Source organism: Peromyscus californicus, unplaced genomic scaffold (genome assembly GCF_007827085.1).
Source record: "Peromyscus californicus insignis strain IS unplaced genomic scaffold, ASM782708v3 Scaffold_11__1_contigs__length_118956290, whole genome shotgun sequence".
NCBI lineage: Eukaryota > Metazoa > Chordata > Mammalia > Rodentia > Cricetidae > Peromyscus > Peromyscus californicus.
Window position 1 is genome coordinate 66505784 of NW_026294402.1, and position 19481 is coordinate 66525264.

Consider the following 19481-nt stretch of genomic DNA (forward strand, 5'->3'; position numbering starts at 1 on the left):
GGGCTACAAGCATGCCCAACTCAGTCCTTCAAGATGCTAACTGCTCTGAGCAGCACTGGTACGGGCTAACTTGGAAGAAGTCTACCTCTGCCCCTTCTCTCCCTCCAACCTGGCTATTCAGCCTCCCACATTCTGCAGCAGGCCTCCTCATCCCTTCCTCTTCACAGACAAACGTTGCCTGCTTTAGGGCTTTATAAAACAAAAGGAAAGCTAGACGTGGTAATAATCCCAGAGGCCGAGGCAGATACAGCAGTCCTCGGAGTTCAAGGCCAGCCTAGTCTTCACAATGAGTTCCAAGCCAGGAGGGCCACAGAGTGAGACCCTGTCTTGAAAAAGAACAGTTGAATTATAACTTTATGAAAGGCTCTGCAGTACAGGAACAGAAAGGCCTGGAAAAAGAGAAGGGATAGAGAAAACCAGAAAAGGCCACCCCACCAGTGCTGGGATTATCTATCCTAACACTCTCACACACCTATTCCCCCTCATACCTCCACCTCTCTCTTCACTGTGAGTATACTCCTTTGATGTCAGGGACTAATCCCACATCAGCGCAGACATCTGTGTGGTCCTGAGACTCAGTCATCAGTCACGGGTGTCAATCCCACAAGCCCTGCTTATCTGCAACCTTGGGGCAGGGGTGGGAGGGATGGCTGTGTGCTGTTGCTAAAACAATAAACACAGGTGCCTGGTCATATCAGCACCCATTCAGCTGGGGTCATGTCACCAGGATCTCTCTCCGTGACGGCTCAGCTCCCCCATGCAACTGAGAGAGCAGGAAGATAACCCGGGCAGTGGGCACTGAGGCCCACTGGGGGGAGATTTGGGATGGATCAGTGCCTCTCAGGGGGGTGGGAAACCACCATGACAATATGCCTCAGCTGCCTGGGTTTAGAGAAGATGGAGTCCAGCTGAAAATGGGAGGGAGCTGGCAAGGGAGCAACATCCCGTGACAGCTTAGTCCATCAAGCCGAAATGGGGAGCCTGAGATTAAACAGCTGCAAGATGACAGGTGGCTGAGTCCGGCCACAGGGAGTCCTGAAGACAGAGGTCACCCAGGCACAGGAGGAGCTAGCTGCCAGAGTACCTCGGCCATCCTGATAAGGAGCTCCATCCAGATGGCCCTTACAAAGAGCTGAGCTTCTGTACCTCCTTGGTGACAAGTTCCTGAATTCAAGATTGCCCCGAGGAAAGGACCTTACATGGGGTGAGGCAGTCCCCTCCAGTCCAGGGCAATTCCTGTGAGCCGCTGGCATCCACCACTCCTTGTGGCGAAGAGGGACGGGGATATAGGCAGTGCTCTGTGGCATCTGCAGCGGAGTCCTCACACATGCTCCTCCTCCATGACTGTGACGGTCTGGGCTGAAGAGCCTCTCCTCTCCCATCACTGCTGCCAAAGTGCACCTCCCCACATGCCATTGTTTTTGTTTGTGTATCTCCTTTAGGACAGGAACACCTCATGCTTCGGTTACACCACACAAATAACAAGAAATAAACACAGTGTGCTAAATAAGAGGTCCCTGCATCAGACTATGAGTTCAAATACTGTGGCTTCTCGTTGTAAGAGTAATCAATCACTTTTCTTCCTTGCGCCTCAGTTTCTCAATTTGTAAAACAGGAGATGGTCATTATTGCCTTTTAGGATTTTGTTTGTTTTTGTTTTTTTGAGACACAGTTTCTCTGTGTAGCTTTGGAGCCTTTCCTGGAACTAACTCTATAGCCCAGGCTGGCCTCGAACTCACAGAGATCCACCTGCCTCTGCCTCCCGAGTGCTGGGAGCCTTTTAGGGTTATTAAGGTAGAATAAGCAGTGTCCAAAAGACACCCAGTCGGTACTGGGTAAGGTGAGAGGCTGTTTCCTGTGCCCTTTACTCAACCACAATCGACAAAGATCTGATTATTCAGTAACCAGAGAGAATGTAGGGAGAGAGAGCCAGAGGAAGAAGCAATGGACCGCTGAGCAGGCATCCTGGGGAAACTGTGTCCCTTAGTAGTGACGGCGTTGGAGCTAAGTGAGGCCGGAAAGCTGTGGCTGTGGTCCTGTGACCTGCAGCTAGGAGGGGCCTGAAACGGGAGGGAGGAAAGTTGAGGGCAAGACCCAAGATGGAGCTTAAGCCCTGACTCGGAGCCTGCATCCTATTTCGGAGCGGCTCCGCACTTCAATCTGCCCTCTGTAACTCAGTGTCTTGTTACAAATATCTCTGCGCACATGGTCTTTGCTGTCTTTATCTCCCCCGACAACTTTCTCCATGGATAAGCAGAAGGGCATATCATAAATACCAGGCGTTTCCTCCCTCTCGGTTAGATTTCAGGACAATGTATTTATCGCTGGCTCATCATATGGGCCACCACACATGCTACAGAAAATAGGAAACAGTCTGTATTAACTGGGAACTGTGGAGCCCGGCTCTCTTGCATCCTGTCTCCCACAGGCTGGGCCAGGCCGGATACCCCACTGCAAGCCCACTTCCGGTTGCCTCCATCCTCTCCCTCAGCAATGCTTTCCTGTCCTGGCTAGAGAGGGACCTTTGCCCTTTCTGCATCTGTGTCAGGGGTGGGAAGGGAGGGTGTGTCAGACCGCAGGGTTCTTCCACTCCCGCTGTTCTTGCAGTTTCAGTGTAGCCTCCCTAACAGGACTCTGAGTCACAGAGTCCATATTCAGACAGCAGAATTCGAGTTAGGTTATTTTGCTTAAAACCCAAAGGATTCAAACAGATGCAAATGTGCCATGAGTTAAAACTTAAAAGGCTAGTAGCATTTGTTTTGAATACTTGACTAAGCTCAAAGCTCACCTCAGCTGGCTCAGGACACTGTGGTGATTGGACTGTTTGAAATGGGCAGCAGAAGAGAGCCTCGCTTTGACCAACTGACCTAAGTTACGTGACTTCGTAGAACGAAGTAGCCTTGCATTCTCTCATTTCACTAACCATCTTCTCACCTAACTCACTCAGCATACATCCTATTATTGTGACTTTTAACGGGCCAATGGTTGTTCTAGGGCTGTAGGGAATGCAAGGAAATGCCTTGGAGAGCATGAGAGGGTAGTAGGGAAGAGAGGTGGGGCTGCCCAAAAGAAAGGGTTACTGATTTGGAGACCTCACGTTGTAGTAGGGGCAAGGGTGGAGCTAGCCTAACACTCATATAGACACATGGTGTTAACAGTTGCCCTGGATTTAACCATTAAATTTTATCCTGAAGACCCTGGGAAGTTTCTGATGCCTTTTAAGGAGAATGGTTCTACAAGACCAGACAATGAATAGTTCCTCAAGACTGTTCCACAAATAAAGGTTGAAGGCAAAGCATCCGGCTTTTCTTGATCAGTTGTCTGCTTCTGACGAATGCATAGACTACCTGAAAAAAAGTTCAACAAGTTATTCTTCATGACTAAATGCATGAAGATGTTTCTGAATAGCAGAGATAAGAGAGTGGGAAGAACGGGGACCTTTTGAAGTCTAGAAAAAGTTTGGAAAAGCCACATGGGAATCCAAGCAAAAAGTAAGCAGATGATGGAAAAGTGATTGACAACATCCTTAGCCATTGAGGTTGTGCAAATTCAAGCCACAGCAAGATACAGATTCACATATACGATCGGATAAGGAAAAACCTGCACTCTCCTACGCTGCCAGCAAGGAGTGGAGTACAAAGCGGAGCTGCCGCTTTAGGGAGTATTAATTCCTCAGACAGTTAAATAAATATAGACGGAGCACTGGCCCAGCGTATCGCTGCCAAGTATACATACAAGGGAAATAAAAGCACAGGTCCACTCAAACTCCACCCACCAATGCTCACAACATTATTCATAGGAGTTAAAAAATAAAGATAGGGCAGAGCAGATACCTCGGCCCGTAAACGTGCTTCCTTTGCAGGCGTGAGGACCTGAGTTCAATCCCCAGAGCCCATGTGAAAAGGCCAGGCATTATGGTGTGTGCTTACAATCCTGGCCCTGGGGAGGTTGAGACAAGCAAGTCTCCAGGGTTCCCTGACCCGTCAGCCTAGCCTACTTGGTGAGGACCAGACCAGTGAGAGACCTGGCCCCATGCACGCCCCCCCCCCGCCCTCCCCCCCCCCCCCCCCCCCCCCCCCCCCCCCCCCGCCCAACTCACCTGAGAAAGGACAGCCAAGGCTGGCCTCTGGCTTCCACATGCATGTGCTCCCTCATTTCCCCATCCAGAAGTCCATCAGCTAATAAATTAGTGAAATGTGGCCTACAACTCAGGCAATCAATCCAACTGATGTCTTCTGAGCACTCCAAAAGCCAAGGCAAGAAGGCAGAAGAAAGGGAAAGAACCCCACAATAAATAGCAGTATCTAAGTTGCTCAAGGCATCCCCTATCGGAAGTGTCCCATACTATCTCATTATGTGCTAGATATGTTTATGTGCATATTAACATAAAACAATACATACATTGTGCTGCATCCTCCCAGTGAAGGCGGTGCTCTCGTAAACTTCAGTTTTACAGGTGGGAAAACTGAATTCTAAAAAGATTACATAATTAGCCCGTGGTCTGACAGCCAATAAGGACAGAGCAGGGGACCTAAGCCAGGCTGCTGAGCACACCCTTAATTAACCGTGCTGAGGGGTTCGATGCTGCCTCCCCTGAGGGGCAGAACTGGAGACAGGTGCAGGTCATGAGTAGTTAGGGCCTTGGGAGGAGTCCTAGCTGCTGTGGGTCTCAGCGAGGGGGAACTGGTTCTATGAGTGTGGCGATGGCATGCAGAAGCGCACACGGATGGAGGACTCTGTGGTTATGACTCAAGGCTTTTGGAGACAGGCTCACGCACAGCTTGGCTCATTTACAGCCTGGTGCATTCCAAGGTGTGGAGGAAACGAGGCTGCGGAAAGAGCATGGCTGTTGCCCTGTGGGCTTTAGACAGCCATGGAAGGTTGTATATCAATCCTGGGCGGTGGAGTGTGGACATATTCCATGGCTTGAAATCCTATGATTTCAGAGAGATGAGCATGCCAAACACACGTCTCTGGCGGACTCCTGCCACCTACCAGCCACCCGTGGCAAGAAGCAGGCTCCCGAGGAACAAATTAGTTTGTGTCAGTGGTTTCCAAACTTTCTATTATGGATAGTGCCTCTCAGCAACACTAAGAATAGTGTTTAATATACAGTTTCGTGTTAAACAGTAATTAACCTATTTTCAACATTTCCACTAATCAAGGAGATTTACAACAGGCAATCAGAGCCTCTGGGGAGTGGAGCACCAGCCTCCCTGGCTGGAGTGCTGTGAGCCCTAAGCCAAAAAACCGCAACCTCACCAACCAAGGCAGCTCCCTGTGGGAGCCGTGTGGTCGCTTCCTGTGAGATTTTTAGAGTAATAGAGTGTCTGCAGGTCCCTGTGAGCACATCTCCAGGCCAGAGGAGTGCCTAGGTGCTGTGCCAGGAGTCACCACCCTCATTCTGTCTTTTGTGGTCAGGGGTGGCATGGTAGGAAGCAGCACAGAGCACAAGCAGCCGTGCCTGAGGCCAGCACTTGGGCACTGGAGGACAAGACAGTGATAACAGAAGAGGAGCAGCACTGAGATTGCATACACACACACACACACACACACACACACACACACACACACACACACACATACATACACACACACTCACACACACATTCACACACACACACATACATACATACACACACACACACACACACACACACACACACACACACACACACACCTCTCCCCAGCTCTCTCAAGAGTTGTTAAGCATGTGGGGTTTTGTTCTTTTCAATAAAGACAATCCATCAGGTGTAGAGCCTATGCTGCTGGTCCACAATAAGAGTATAATATGAACCAGTTTCGTGTTTAAATTTTCTAATAGCTGCTTTTTTCTCCTTTTTTTTATTCCATTGAGGCAAGGCAAGTGCTCCACCACTGAGGTGTGCCCACTCCCCTTTTAGCCACATTTTAGAGAGAGAGAAGCAGAAAGACAGAGAGATTGAGCCAGAGGTGGTAACACATGCCTTTAAACCCCGCACTTGGAAGGCAGAGCAGGCGGATCTCTGCATTCAGGCCAGCCTGGTCTACAGAGTGAGTTCCAGGATACATAGAGAGATTCTGTCTTAAACAACAAATTTAATTTAATTTTAAAATTTATTATTGGGGGGCTGGAGAGATGGCTCAGTGGTTAAGAGCACTTACTATTCTGGCAGAGGACCTGGGTTCAGACATTAGCAACCACATGGAGGCTACATGTAGACAACATTCTACAATGCCTGTTCCAGGAAACCCAACACCTGTTCTCATCTCCACAGCTCCTACATGCACACAGTGCACATGCCTATACATATACTCAGGCAAACACACATAGACATGCAGTAACTAAACATTTAATACAATTTTTATTTTTAATTATTTGTGTATGTGGAGGGGTGTGGGCATGTGAGTGCAGGTGACCCCTCTGGAGCTGGAGTTGTGAGCTGCTCAACATGGATGCTGGGAACTCAACTCAACTCTATAAGAGCAGTATGCTTTCTTAACCACTGAGCCATCTCTCCAGTCAGGTGCTAGGGATTGAACCCAAGGCCTTGTAGATGCTAAGTGTGCCCTCTACCACTGAGCTATTCCCCCAAAAGCCCCTTTAACCCATTTTGGAAGGAAAAAAAAACAAGCAAAATTAATCATATTGGTATGTTTTATGTAATCCATACATCCAAATAGTACAATTTCACCATTAATAGTCATGTCACAGTTAATGTTGCAGTAGTAATGAGACTGGGTTTTTGGAGGTCCACTTTGGACTTGTGTGCTCACCGTCTGTTTTGACTAGTTCCACCCCACGTGCTCAAGAGCCATGTTGACCAATGGCTACACAGCTAGTCAAAGGAGGGTCTTCAATGGAGGGCTTGGGGCCTTCTCCAGACTCCAGGGCAGTGCTGGTTCTGCTCTAGTACAGACCCTGTTTTCTTTCAACCCAAGTCAATGATTTCTTGGAAGAAACCCTTAAAAGGTTTCCCAACCCATTGACCTATCCAGGGCACAGCTGACGGGGACTGGACCCTACAGAGTCTACAGGGTCTCAGGAACCTAAACTCCATTCAGTTCGATGAGTTCCTGACTAGGGGGACGTTCCCTTGACCTTTCTCTTATGCCCTGCCTTGTCTTTACCAAGTGCCTCTATTCAAGTGCCAGCTCAGGGGCTATTTTCTGCAGCATGCTGACTGGGATTTAGAACAAGGCTAACAGGAGGAGAAACAGAAGCCTTGAAAGAAAGGCCTCCCGGAGCAAGCTCCCTACAGCGCCCCTGTCTCGGGTTCAAGTCCTCTGCCCTTGGGCTCTGTAAGACACTCTTCAAACTGCAGAGCAAGCTCCCCTCGCCACTCACAGCAACCCCTGTGTTTTCCAGATGTTTGCAGCCAACTGAGCCTGACGGCCCCACCTCACCTTGAAGTCTGGGCCACCTTCCTGGGCCTTATTTCTGTGACTGCTTCTAGATGGCCATGCCACTCAATTATCCCAATGGCCCATCCGCACTTTAAGACAAATGGTCTAGGGCCAAGGGTGGATGCAGTCACATGCTCTGGGCAGTCCATGGACAGCGCTGGGCTTTGGGGTCCTCCTGTGCCCTCTGTACTGGCAGAGAGGACTGGTGACCCCTGTGACCCTATGTCCTGTCCATCTCATATCCAGAGGCCTGTTTCTCTTGCTGGAAGCTCCAAGATGCCTATCAAATTTCCCCCAGTGCCCAGGTGGCATTACGTGGTTCCTTCCTGTCCATCTCACACCATTTTGCCAGGCTTATGTGTAGCTGTTCAGTTCTTGCTTCTCTCTGTTGGTGTCATGGGGAAGGTGACACCTGGCTTCCTTGCTTGACAGCCAGCCTCTTGGTGGCAGAGACCGTGTTCCCTGTCATTTCTCTTCCCCGATTTCTTCTCATCCACTTCTCTCCCTGGGCCTAGAAAGTAAGAGCTGAATGCTTGGTCCCTAAAGGGAGGAGGTGTGTCGGGAGAATGGGGCGTAGGGAAGGGGCATCTTATAAAAGCAGGTAAGTTGGTGGGAAGGCTGGAGACCTCTCCCCATCAGGGTTACCTGTAGGGGACAGAGCATGCATGGATCTACAAATGCAGAGGAGGCAGGCGCTATGTTAGTGACCCATACCGTTCTCTCCTCTCCTAGCTGACTGCCATTGTTGCATCTAACCTTTCCCAGATCTCCGCCCATCTCTGCTCTGGAACGTACTCTTTCTTAATAATCTGTCTCTAATTCTATTGCATGTGTCCCTATCCAATCCTTCATTCCCAGGACACGAGAACCTGGGACTCTCAGTAAGTGTCCTCCAGACTCCAACCTACACCTATATAGCAGGGCAGGAGGGAAGTAGAAAGGGGGTAAGAAAGAAGGAAGTGGGGGAGGATCCTTGTGCCAGACATTAAGGGCAAAGGATAATATGTAGTTTCTGCTGAAGAGATGACTCATCAGTTAGGATCATTAACTACTTGAGTTCCATTTCCAGCACCTACATAGCAGCTCACAGCCATTTGTAACACCAGCTCCAAGAGATCTGACACCATCTTTTGGCCTCCCTAGGGACCTGCACCTCAGGTGAGTGTATTAACACACACACACACACACACACACACACACACACACACACACACACCATTAAAACTAACAAGAAACATGACATACAGTCAAATTAAACTCTAGGCCAGACATGACCTCCCCAAGGGCAGCCCACCAGCAGCAGAGCCTTAGCACGGTGCTGCCAGGGCAGGGAAGGAATGGCATCTTTTGAGGAGAAAGTCAAGAGGGCTTGTGTTAGTTGCTTTTTTTTAAAAAAGATTTATTTATTTTATTATGTATACAGTGTTCTGTGTGCATGTACATCCACAGACCAGAAGAGGGCACCAGATCTCATCACAGATGGTTGTGAGCCATCATGTGGTTGCTGGAAATTGAACTCAGGACCTCTGGAAGAACAAGCAGTGCTCTTAACCTCTGAGCCATCTCTCCAGCCCCCGTTAGTTGCTTTTTTACTGTTGCTGAAAATGACCTTACATCAGCTACTCAAGGAAGATAGGGTTTGCTTTGGCTCACAGTTTGAGGGGATACAGCTCATTGTGGTGTCAGGAGTCTGAGGTGGCTAGTCACATGTGTCCAGTGTCATGAGGTAGAAAGAAAAATGCTGGTGCCCAGCTCTGTCTCCTTTTTGTTCAGTCTGGTTCTGCACCCAGAGAATGGTGTCTCCTACCTTCAAGATGTGTCTTTCAACTCAGTCAATCCTACCTGGGGACATTTTCACAGACATGCACAGAGGTGTGTGTCCAGGGTGGCTAGAAAACACAGTTGATGGTGAAGATGAATTATCTCAGAACCCGAGCAGCCCAGCATCCTGCTCCCAAACTCCTCAGGGGAATCAGAGATTCAAGTCCCTCTGCCTCTGCACAGAAGCATCCTTAAGGGGGACAAGGGTGTTCAGGAATTAAAACCAACCCATGTGGAGACTTAGAAAAATGGGTCTAAGGCCAAACAAATGTTTCTTGTGGCTCTGAACTCTGGAAAATTATATCTAGAGTCAGACACTCATGGTGTTTATAGACTGTTAGTTAATCCAGATCTAAGGGAAATAAACATCGAGGCACACTGTGTTCTAATTACTACCCAGTCCACTGCATTCTTACAGTGCACTAACCAACTATTCTTCCTAAAACTAAATCAAGGACTATTGGATGTTTATTTAAGAGACAAAAATTTAGGTAAAAGAAAGGTTTGACTTCAGACCAGAATTAAGTTCAAATATCAACTATGCAATTCTAGGTGTTAAATTTAAGTAAGTGGGCCAGTGTAGTAGCACATGCCTATAATTCCAGCTAGTTAAAAGCCTGAGACAGGAGGGTCACAAGTTTGAGGACTGCCTGGCTATGTAGCAAGTTGAAGGCTACACCAGGCAAGTTACCAAGACTTGCCTCAAAATTTAAAATTATAAAAATAAAGAGAGGAGAATACACCTCAGTAGTAGAGCACTCGATTAACACCAGACCCACCTCCACCCTCCAGCTCCACAAATAATCATCTCATGAATTAATTAAAAAGAATTAAAGTTGTCTCAGTGGTTAAGAGCACTTGTTGCTCTTGCAGAGGATCTGGGATTCAGTTCCCAGCATCCACATGGCAGCTCACAATCTTTAGTAACTCCAGTTCCAGGGATTCAAGCCCTCTTCTGGCCTTTGCTGGTATTGCACACACATGATGCGCATAAACACATGCAAGTAAAACACTAACATAAAGCAAGTCTAAAAGGTGTTTTTAAAAGTTCTCCCTCTTTCTCCCTTCTCTTTCCTCCCCCTCTCTCCTCTCCTGCTCCCCCTCCTCCTTTCCTTGTCTCCTCCTCTTCTCTGCTTCTCCCCTTCTTTCTTCCTCCCATCTCCTCGATTTTGAGATAAGCTCTTATTACATAGCCCAGGCTGGCCTTGAACTCATAAACATCTGCCTCAGCCTCCTGAGTACTAACGTTGTAGGCCTGTGCCACCTCCTCCAGCTCATAGAAGTCTTTTCAATAAAGAGCCTCCATGAGGGAGGGAGAAGCCTTGACCAATGCCACCCACCCAGGAGGCGGGGTGCAGTCACATGTAATAGCCTGGGCAGCTCAGAATATACTGGGAACTTTTCAAAGGGAGCTCAGGGTGAAACCACAAGTCAACCCGGCCCAAGGAAGCAGCTTAACCCGGGGAGCTGAAGGGAGAGGACTGGCCTAGAGAAGCATGGACTGTGACTCTGCTCACCAGACACCTGGCTAACTGTAGTCCTGTGACTTTATGAGAGCTGGACTCTGCTGAGACATGGTTGCCGCCGCCCCCCTCCAAAAGTCCTCATGACCCCAGACTAGCCTGTCCCTTTGGGACCCCATGGCTCCCTTTCCAAACTCTAACTCCCCTCACTGCATCAGTACTCCGGGTTTTGAACCCCCACCCCATTGCCCACATAAGACTTTTTTTAATCCCAAAATATCCAGTAGCAAATAATGTTAGTATGAAATAACTGTCAGCACTTAACCAACTAACCAGTCCCTCCCCCAATCCGAGACTGCTGCCACCTTCCAAAGCAGCTAAATCCCAGACCCCAAGTGTGTGTCAGTTCCCTTTCCTTAAGGAAGTAGGTCTGGGCTGTTCCCACCTGTCCCGAGCTGCTCCCTACATGGATGAAGAGTTCACTCTCACCCCGATTCAGCTTCCTGTTTGTTGCTAGGAAAGCTTGCCCGTCACTTCCAAATTTGTCCGAATCAATCTGTCAGTTGTCTAGTTCCCTGCCAGCTTTACAGCCCTGACCCTTCTCAGACAGAAGTCGTATCTTACGTGGCCTTGAAAGTGGTCAGATCTGCCCTCTTCCTATAGGAGGAGCTCGAGGAAAGTTTGGGAGCCTGGTAGAGGGTGTTTGGATTGGGAGTGAGAGTGGAGATCTCCAGAGAAAACCACCAAGAACTTCCGTCCACACTGCCCTTTGGATTCTGGGAAGCCTGATGTGGTTGATTGGTCTTGATTGAGATGCAAGACCTAAAGTAAAAAACAGCTTTATTCTCTGTCGTCCACCCTGGACATGCTCTCTGCTGCCACCCAGTGGCTATATTGACAAAGGCCAGATGGGAAATTTAATCCAGGGGCTCTTAATAGTCATCCATGGGACCAGTAGACTGTCTTAAGTCCTCAGGGTTATTCTGATGCACATTTCAAGTTTTTGTTCTTTGTTTTTTCAAGACAGGGTTTCTCTGTATAGCTTTGCGCCTATCCTGGAACTTACTCTGTAGCCCAGGCTAGCCTCAAACTCATAGAGATCCGCCTGGCTCTGCCTCCTGAGTGCTGGGATTAAAGGCATGCACCACCACTGCCCAGCACACATTCAAGTTTTAGGAGCAGGCAAAGGGGCTTGCTGACAAGCCTTATGACCTGAGTTCAATCCCCAGGACCCACATAGCGGAAGGAGAGAACTCATTTCCACGAGTGGTCCTCTGACCTCCATCCACATAAGAACTCCAGCACGTGCATCCGTAAGTGTGATTTTTAAAAATTAAGACTATAAAAAGAACTAAAGCTCTCCAGTTGTGTAAAAGTATTCACATCCTTTTCAGGGAAGACAAAACCTGGGAATGGTATTTAAGCTTCTAAAAAAATTATGGCAGCGGGGGCTGGGGAGATGGCTCCGACCATGAGTCCTTGGGGGAGAAGCATCCAGACCAGAGTTCTGATCCCCAGAGCAGACATAAAAAGCTCGGCCCTGCAGCACATATGTGTACCCATGGCCTCCGCAGGCATGCATGCCTGCCCACACACATGTACACACACAGGGCATGGCTTGAAATCTGCTTTCTAACCGTCTTCAATCATTCTTTATCTATCCTGGGTTCTGACGCAACGCGAAATGCTTGGGGTCCTTGAACATCCCTGTGTTCACTTTTTCTAAAGATGCACTCATTGGGAAGATGATTATTTCCAAATAAAAAGCTCCGAGCCCTCACCTTTTTTCAGGCCCTCTCAGACGCGGTGTCCTCCGGGAAGCCTTCTCTGATTGCCCTAGCAGACAATGGCCATTCCTGCTTTGAACCTCACAGCTCATTTTTCCATGCTTCAAAGCTTAATTCTTATGTAATGAGAGTTACATAAGAGGTCAGAGGACCACTTGTGGAAATGAGTTCTCTCCTTCCACTATGTGGGTCCTGGGGATTGAACTCGGGTCACACGGCTTGTCAGCAAGCTCCTTTGCCTGCTCCTAAATTCCAACCCTTCGGAGCCTAAGGTCCGAGCCCTTCTCTTTTCAGCATTGGCTGGCGCAAGGCAAGTAGGCAGCAAATTCTGTTTAAAGAAACTTTGTCGAAACAGGGACTCATGACAAACGCTGGGATCAGGATCATTAGAACAGAAACGAATAGAGGAGCGTGAAGCGACCCCGCCAAAAGAAATCTTGATGTGGTCTGCAGCCCCCCTTGGGACTCTGCCTCTGGTGGGTGGGGCGGCTTTCACAACACCCGGGAACTGCTCCAGCTCCACCAGAGGGAGCCATGAGCTCCCTCTGCTGGCTACTGCATGTGTTACACCAGCACTCTACAGGTAACCCGGAAAAGCCTTCCACCGCCATCGCTAAGTTCTTAAAGAGCCCACGGGGAAGCCTGCAGCCTGCAGAAAACTTGAGTGCCACAGCTGCCACTGATCCTTAATGGTTATGGATTCTGTCTCCCACAGACTACAAGGCTTTGGTCCAAACCTGTGGTCACCTCAGGAAGATGAGGCCAACACCGTACAGTAATTTCCCCCAGCTACTCCACCTCCTTAATCTCCACCCTCCTTGCATTTCCTGGCTAGGGTCTCTATGGCCTCAACCCATTGTGGATGTTGGGGTAGAGATACCTCGGGTCTCATTTAAGAGTTGGGGCAGGAGAGGGACTTGAAACAACATGTGAGACTGTGTGCTGGCTAGTTTCAACTTGACACAAACCAGAGTCATCTGAGAGTCATCAAACCTTAATTGGAAAATTGTCTCCATAAGATCGGGCTGTAGGCACGCCTGTACGGCATTTTCTTAATTAGTGATTAATGGGGGGGAGGGCCCACCCGTGGGCAGGTGGTCCTGGGTTCTACAGGAAAGCAGGCCGAGCAAGCGATGAGGAGAAAACACTCCTTCACGGCCTCTGCATCAGCTCCTACCTCCCGGTTCCTGCCCTGTTTGAGTTCCTGCCCTGACTTCCTCTCCTCTCCACAAGGCAGAGGGTGAGTAAGAGGTCCGGAGCTCCCAGAGAGAAGCAGAAGACCGCTGTCAAAAGATGGGGAGGAGAAGGTAAGTGGAAAGGCCAGTTCACCCAATGGCTTGGGTTCACACACCGGTATTTGGGCCTCTGCAGGCCTGGGCCTCTGCGAGCCTCACCCCTCTTAGAGGGGTCCCATTTGTGTTGCTGGTGCTACAGTCACTGGAAAACAACAACAACAACAACAACAAAACCTTGTGAATAGCCTTTCTTCTTCGGGGCCACCTCCCTGGTGCATGGGTCCTGAGGCCTAGTTACAGTCCTCTTGGTGAGCGGTCCCATGACTGATAGGACAGCTAATAAGCTTCCTGAGAGGCTCCAACGGGAGGGTTCACCCAGAGGGTCCCAGTCCCAGGACCCACACTTTTTCTCTTATCTTGTGAAAATTCTCTCAATATCTTTTTGTTGCTGGTGATGGTGAGGGTCCCATGTAGGTCAGGCTGGCCTGGAACTCACTGTGTACCCAAAATGACCTTAAACACCTGATCCTCCTGCCTCTACCTCCCAAATGCTCAGATTACAGGAGTATGCCACCAGCTGACTTCACATTGGCTTTGCTTTTCTTGCTTTGTCTTTCGTTTTTGTTTTTATAGGGTGTGTTGTTTGGGGGATTTTTTTTTTTTTTGGTTGTTGTTTTCAAAACAAGTTTTCTCTGTGTAGCCCTGGCTGTCCCGGAACTCGCTCTGTAGATCAGGTTGGCCTCAAACTCAGAGATCTGCCTGCCTTCTGTCTTGTCTCCCAAATGCTGGGATTGAAGACATGCGCCACCACTGCCCAGCTCGCTCTTTGTTTTTTTTAAAGAATTAGGTGTGTTTTTTTTTAATGTATAAGGGTGTTTTGCCTGCGTGTATGTATGTGCACCATGCATGTGCAGAGCCTGTGGAGGCCAGAAGTGGGTATTGGATCCCCTCAGACTAGAGTTCCAGATGGTTGTGAGCTGCCATGTGGGTGCTGAGACCTGAACGTGGCTCTGAACGAGCGTCATAGCTCTTACCTCTGCCATCTCTGCAGCCCCTGCCTTTACTTTTCTATGGGCCACCTAGAAACTCTGGGGACGTGAAAAAGCTAGCTTGGAAGACATAGAAACTGGGAACATTGGGCCAAGGACAGGAGACTGGTTTTTCACCGTTTAACATATTGTGCTATTTACATGTTCTGTAAGATGCCACTTGAAAATTACACAGACTTAATGTACGAAATTAAAAGATACAGAATAGACAAATCACACTTTATAAAATATACCCCCACAACAGCATATAAAGGAGACTGTCCTATGTGATAACTGACTTTGTCAACTTGACACAGCCTGGAACCACCTAGAAAGTGTCTCAGTGAGGATTTGTCTACATTGGGTTGGCCTATGAGGATGTCTGTGAGGGATCATTTGAATTAGTTGATGTGGGAAGACTCAGGCCAGTGTGGGTAGCACCATTCCCTAGGCATGGAGTCCTGAACCGTGTAAGAGTCAAGAAATCAAACTGGGCACAAGCAATCGAGTAAGTGAGTATGTATGATGTACGCATTCATTCTCTCTGCTCTTGACTGTGGGCATGATTGGAGCAGTGGCTGTTGGGAATTCCTGTCTTGACTTCCCCACAATAATGGATTATAACCTGGGATTGTAAGCTGAAACAAACCCCGTTCTCTCCTAAGCTTCTTTTTATCAGGGTATTCCATAACAGCAACAGGCATGACAGAAGGACACCCTCGCAAAAGAAAAGCTAGTCATCAAACCTGAGGAGTGGAGGGAAACAGAGAGCCTGGCATCTGTGTGTGTGCTGGGTCTGTGCACATGGGGGAGACCTTCTGAAGGACAATCTGGAGACATGTACAGAATCACATTTGTGATTGAGACTGTCCTTACCCCTCCTCTGCGTATAATATTCCTTTAAGTGTCTTCTGTGATGCTGGCTTTGGTGGTCATCAACTGCCTTGGTTTGTCTTGAACTGTCTTGATTTCTCCATTATTTTGTATTGTTTTGTTTTTTCAAGACAAAGTTTCTCTGTGTAGCTTTGGAGCCTGTCCTAGAATTCACTCTGTAGACCAGGCTGGCCTCGAACTCACAGAGACCCACCTGCCTCTGCCTCCGGAGTGCTGGGATTAAAGGCGTGCACCACCACCGCCAGACTTCTCCGTTATTTTTTAAAAGCTAGCTTTGCTGGGTGTAGTAATCATGACTGGTGATTATTTTCTTTCCGGGGCTTGAAATACATCAGTATGTGCTTTCCTAGCTTGGGGAGCTTTGCCTGTGAAAGATCTGCTGTCGTTTGGTGTTTCTGCCTCTTGAAGTTGAGTTGGCGTTTTTTTTCCTGTAGCCTTTTGACTCCGGCAGACATCTTGATCATAATATATCATGGAGAAGTTCCCTGATGTCTGTCTGGGTTCTAATTGTCTCTTACGGTTGAATGTCTATTCTCTGGATTTGGGAGGTTTTCTGGTATAATTTCCTCAAGTAATTGCTCTGTGCCTTTAGTGTTGATCTCAACTCCTATCTCTTGGGTTTTTAGGTGTGGTCTCTTGATTATATGCCAGAATTTTTGGACTATTTTGTTTGTTCTTTCAGAAAACCACCTCTTTGTTTCATTGACCCTTTGTACTTTCTAAAATTTCCATTCACTTATTTGTGTATGAGTGTGTGTTCACGTGTGTAGGCAGACACATGTCACTGTGTGTGTGTGTGTGTGTGTGTGTGTGTGTGTGTGTGTGTCCTGTGGATCAAACTCGGGTTGTCAGCTTTGGCAGCAAGTGCCTTTACCAGCTGAGCCATTTTTCTGGCTCCCTTGTGGTGTTTTCCATAGTTTCTGTTTTGTTCACCTGCTCTGATCTTCATTATTCCATTCCTTCTGCTATGGCATTTGCTTTGTTCTTTGAGTGGCATCATTAGGCTGTTTATTCCCATGTTCTAATTTAGACACTATTGCTATAAACTACTTCTTACTACTGCTTTACTTACCCAGAAATTTCGCTATACCATCTTTTCATTTTAATTGGTTTCAAGAGAATTTTAAACTTTTTTTTCCTTCAGTGGCCCGATGGTAATTCAGGAGTATATTTCATTTCCCTTTAGTTACAAATTTTCTGATATTTCTCTTCTTGATTTTTCTAGTTTTATTCCATTGTGCTCATAGAAATAGGCCTGGTATGATTTTTGACTTTTTTGAATTTGTTGAGAGTTGGGTTGTAGCCTGAGACTATTGCATGGACTGAGATAAAGAATGGAAATCCTGAGGCTGGAGAATATGTGATGATCTTGCAGAGACCTGGAATTTAGCTTCTAGCACCCACATCAGGCAGCTTACAACCAACTGTAACTACTGTTCCACATGATCCTAGGCCCCCTTTTGGCCTCTGCTGGCACTGAACTCATATGCACATTCAAACACACACACATGCCCACAGATCAATACACTTAAAATTAAAAATAAAATATATAATTTCTAAATAGAGAAATTCTGGCCAGGTGGTGGTGACACACGCCTTTAATCCCAGCACTCCAGAGGCAGAGGCAGGCGGATCTCTGTGAGTTCAAGGCCAGCCTGGTCTACAGAGTGAGTTCCAGGATAGCCAGGACTGTTTCACAAAGAAACTCTGCTTCAAAAAACCAAAAAGAAAAAGAAATTCTGAAGCTGTTGGTTGAATTGTTTGTAATCACTGTTCGATCCATTTGTTCCATAGCCTAATCCGTTATTTATTTACTTATTTATATGGCCTGCTGATCTCCATTGATAAAAGTGGGGTGTTAAATAAAGTACCTATTGTTGTATTAGATTCTCTTTCCAGATCTAATACAGTTTGCTGTATATAATTTAGTGTTTCAGAACTACATGCATATGTCTTTATGATTTCCCCCTTGTCAAACTGATCCCTTTATTGTTACATAGCAGCCTTCTTTGTCTTCTTTTTTAAAACAGCTTTTTACTTAATCTGTGTTATCTGATAAGAGTAGACCTACCCTGTTCACTGCGGGTTTTCATTTTCACGTGCCAGCTTTTCCCGACCCTGTACTTTCAATTTGTGTGTCTTCCACAGTGAAACAAGTTTCTTGTAGGCAGCATATAGGTGGGTTTTGGTTCTTAAATCTATTTAGTTGTCCTATAGCCTTTGGGTCAGGGAATTTAATCCATGTACCTCTAAGGTTATTTGTTTCTGCAAATTTGATTGTCTGTTGGTTGTTTTGTAGATTTTTTTTGCACTATATTTTTGAAGTTTGGATTATAATATATACATATATATTTTATATTTTGTGTCTGTAGTGATGCAGTTTGATCCCTTTCTCTTTCAGTTGCGTATGTGTCCTGCCCAGTCACTTTTAGTCTCTTGTGCCTTATTTTATAATGGTAGCTTCTAGATGTAGGACTTCTTTAGCCATTTCTTGTAGGATGAACCTAGTGATGATTGATTCCAATGTTTGCATACTTTAGAAGGTCATTGTTTCTGCTTGGACCTGGCTTATACGTGATTTGGAAGCCCCAGCTTTTGAAGTGCTGGAATTTCAGGTCCCTGCCACCTTCTCCAGCTTAGCGGCTGTTGAGTGTAGTTAGTGGTTGATACTTCGACAGAATGAACCCAAAACCCTTACTTAAATATTCCCAGTGATCTGATGTAACCCTGTTATGATACCTATTTTTGTCATCTTCGTATTTAGAGCCCTAAAAGTCTGTTCCTGAGGTTGGGGCAAAGTTCCTGGAACTCTTATTAATGTGCAAGAAACAAGCTCTAGATACCCACTGGCACCCCTCAAAAGCACACACCCCAGGTGACAACTGGGGAGGTGTGAGGCTTCCAGCCGCCTCATCACTGACTCTTACAAGTGATGAAAGCCCTAATATTTACCTTGAACGTGCTTGATCTTTTCACACGACCTTGAGAAAGTCACTGGACTTTAGTAAGCACCAAAGAGTTCAGAAGCAACGAAGCATGGAGATATAAGGTAACCGGTGGTTATGAAGTCTGAGAGACAGTGGAGTGATTGATTCCTCTACAGCCCAACTTCAGAAAGGGCATGACGGTTAACGAGCTCTCCCTGTGTAAATCAGGAACTAGTATTCAGGGGTTGACACTGTTCTTGTACCAAAGCAGGGGCTAAAGACGACAGTAGAGCTGTTTTCTAGTTTCTGAGAAGCCTGGAGAATCCTCTCTGGAAAGAGAAGACAGGGACAGGAGGAGCCAAGAGTCCCAGAGGGAGCGTGGCTGGTGTCTCAGAGCTCTCCCCTGGCTCTTCGTGGAGCTTCAAACCTGTCTCCAAAGATTTGCAGGATGCATGCTCAATGATGGAAAGGGACAGATGAAACCCGAGGTAACCCAAGCCACCAAGATAAAACAAAGCTGACCGAAGAGCTGGATTGGCCATTTTATCAGCCAGTCCCCTCAAACAGGAGAAGATTTAATTAGAGGTTTCAAGTTTATCTCACTCTCCAAGCCCATTTCTAGAAAACAAGCCTGGCCTAGACAGGCCAAACAGAACATAGTAAGGCAGGCTGGGAGCATGCAAGGGTGCAGGGAGAGGAACATGCAGGGGTGCAGGGAGGGGAGCATGCAGGGGTGCAGGGAGGGGAGCATGCAGGGGTTCAGGGAGAGGAACATGCAGGGGTGCAGGGGAGGAGCATGCAGGGGTGCAGGGAGAGGAGCATGCAGAGGTGCAGGGAGAGGAGCATGCAGGGGTGCAGGGGTGCAGGGGAGGAGCATGCAGGGGTGCAGGGAGAGGAGCATGCAGGGGTGCAGGGAGGGAAGCATGCAGGGGTGCAGAGA

At 47.6% G+C, this 19481-nt stretch overlaps 1 long non-coding RNA gene across 1 annotated transcript; it reads right to left on the minus strand.

Moving 5' to 3' along the window:
- Positions 1 to 1841: 1841 nt before the first annotated feature.
- LOC128104404 (uncharacterized) lies at positions 1842 to 12555 on the minus strand. Its single transcript, XR_008215987.1, has 3 exons — positions 12452 to 12555; positions 4100 to 4242; positions 1842 to 3347 (listed from the first exon to the last, which is right to left on the minus strand). It is a non-coding gene; the product is annotated as an uncharacterized LOC128104404 (long non-coding RNA).
- Positions 12556 to 19481: the final 6926 nt, after the last annotated feature.